Genomic DNA, 2435 nt, shown 5'->3' on the forward strand with positions numbered 1-2435 from the left:
AAAAGCTTGTTCATTATTGTTATAGAGGTCTTCAATAGACCTTGGCCCTTGTTGTCGGTCTTGATCGATGGCATTACCAATGTAGGGATTAAAAATCCCTTCAAATTCGTCATCCCAAAGACCACAAACTTCATTAAGTTGATCATTGAAAATCTCTTGATTTGATGGAGACAACTCTCCCAATTTCTTCTCTTGGCCAATGAGGCCATTCTCTTCTTCTTTGATTGATTTTGATGAGCTTTGCAAGCTCTCCTTGTCATAATTCACTCGCTCTTTGAATGGAGCATCTTCAATTTTCTTCTTCCATTGGAGTTCCGATTTCTTCCTCTCATCCTTTCGGCTATAATGATCAATAATGAAACATGGTTCATGCAAACGAGGAGCTCTCATAGTCTTATCAAGATTAAAGGTTATGCTTTCATCTCCCACTTCTAGAGTGAGCTCACCATGTTTCACATCAATCACCGCACCCGCGGTGTGTAAGAAAGGTCTTCCTAGAATGATTGGAATGTTGGAATCTTCCTCCATATCAACAATGACAAAGTCCACCGGGATGAAAAACTTCCCAATTCGTACGGGGACATCTTCCCATATCCATAATGGTGTCTTCGTCGATCTATCAGCCATTTGGAGTGTGATGTTGGTGCATTTAAGCTCTCCCATCCCCAACCTTTTACTCACCGAGTACGGCATGACACTCACACTAGCCCCTAGATCACATAAGGCTTTGTTGATCGTTCTGTCGCCAATGGTACACGGTATTGAGAAGCTTCCCGGATCCTTTAGTTTTGGAGGTGAACTACCTTGAAGTATTGCACTACTCACCTTAGTGAAGGCGATAGTCTCAAGTTTTCGGATTGACTTCTTCTTTGTGAGGATATCTTTCATGTATTTCGCATAGGCCGGCACGTGATTTATTAATTCCGTGAAAGGAATTGAGACTTTCAAATTCTTCACAATTTTCATGAACTTTCCAAGTTGATCATCAAATTTGGGCTTGGCTTGACGACTTGGAAAAGGAAGTCTAATCACAATGGGCTCCTTCTCCTTGACCTTGTCTTCATTTTTCTTTGAACTTTCTTCTTTTGATGATTCTCCATCTTTGGAGTTTTGCACAATTTCTTCCTTATCACTAGCTTCCACAACTTCATCCTCAACTTGCTTCCTTGGTGCTTCATACCTTGTACCACTTCTCAAGTGAATGGCACTAACTGTTTCATGTCTTGGGGGATTACTTTGAGGTGGTAATTGCCCCTTTTGTCTTTGTGAGCTTGAAGATGCTAGTTGAGTCAATTGTGTTTCCAACATCTTGGTGTGAGCTAGGATGTTGTTGATGGTGGTTTCCTTTGCTTGGCTATCTTTTTGCATTTGAGTGAAAAATTCTTGTTGATTCTTTTGCATTTGGAGGACCGCTTTTTGGACATCAAAACCTTGGTCATTTTGGTGATTGTATGGATTTTGATTTGGGTAACCTTGGTTTTGATTGTAAAAGGGTCTTTGATTTTGGTTTCTCATGGGTGGTGGAGTGTATGTTGTTTGAGGGTTTTGAACATTTTGGCTTTTGTATGAGAGATTTGGATGGAATTTGGTGTTTTCATTGTAATAGTTGGAATAAGGGGTACCACTCTTGTATGCTTGGAAAGCATTCACTTGTTCATTTGTTCCCCTACATTCACTTTGGTCATGTCCCAAAGTTCCACAATTCTCACATATCCCACTTGGGATTGATGAAGATGCCGTCATGGCATTAACATGATGCTTTGGTGATTTTGAGACTTCTTCAAGTCTAGCCATAGCTTGTTCAAACTTCAAATTGATCGTGTCAATATGAGCACTAAGTTGAACACCCAATTGAGTAACGGAGTCCACTTCATGCTTTCCTCCTCTAGTAGCCTTGCGAGGTCTACTATATTGTGAGTTATGGACCGCCATTTCCTCAATCTTGTTCCATGTTTGATTGTCATCAACTTCGGTGAACATTCAATTTGATCCCATGTTGAGAATGTTCCTTGAATCCTCATATAAACCGTTCCAAAATTGTTGTACCAAGAACCATTCGCTAAGTCCATGGTGAGAACATGAGCGACAAATTCCCTTGAACCGCTCCCAAGCTTCATACAAAGATTCTTCATCCCTTTGCTTAAAACCCGTAATTTGAGCTCTTAGCATGTTAGTCTTTTCCGGTGGGTAGAATTTTTTGTAGAAAGCTAGAGCCAACTTCTTCCAAAAATCTATTCCGAGAGTGGCCTTGTCAAGGCCCTTCAACCATTGTTTCGCGGTGCCGATTAGAGAAAAAGGAAATAAGACCCATCTAATTTGGTCTTGAGTCACACCGGTTTGAGAGATTGCATCACAATAGTCGCAAAAGGTTTCCATATGAGAATGAGGGTCTTCACTAGGCATCCCCCCAAATTGGGTCCTTTCGACTAATTGGA

General features: G+C 40.9%; 1 non-coding gene across 1 annotated transcript; it reads left to right on the forward strand.

Annotated features, from left to right (window-relative positions):
* Positions 1-2062: 2062 nt before the first annotated feature.
* On the forward strand, positions 2063-2169 carry LOC141634771 (small nucleolar RNA R71). The gene has a single exon (XR_012539493.1). It is a non-coding gene; the product is annotated as a small nucleolar RNA R71 (small nucleolar RNA).
* The last annotated feature ends 266 nt before the right edge of the window (positions 2170-2435 follow it).

The sequence above is a fragment of the Silene latifolia genome, chromosome Y (genome assembly GCF_048544455.1).
Source record: "Silene latifolia isolate original U9 population chromosome Y, ASM4854445v1, whole genome shotgun sequence".
Classification (NCBI taxonomy): domain Eukaryota; kingdom Viridiplantae; phylum Streptophyta; class Magnoliopsida; order Caryophyllales; family Caryophyllaceae; genus Silene; species Silene latifolia.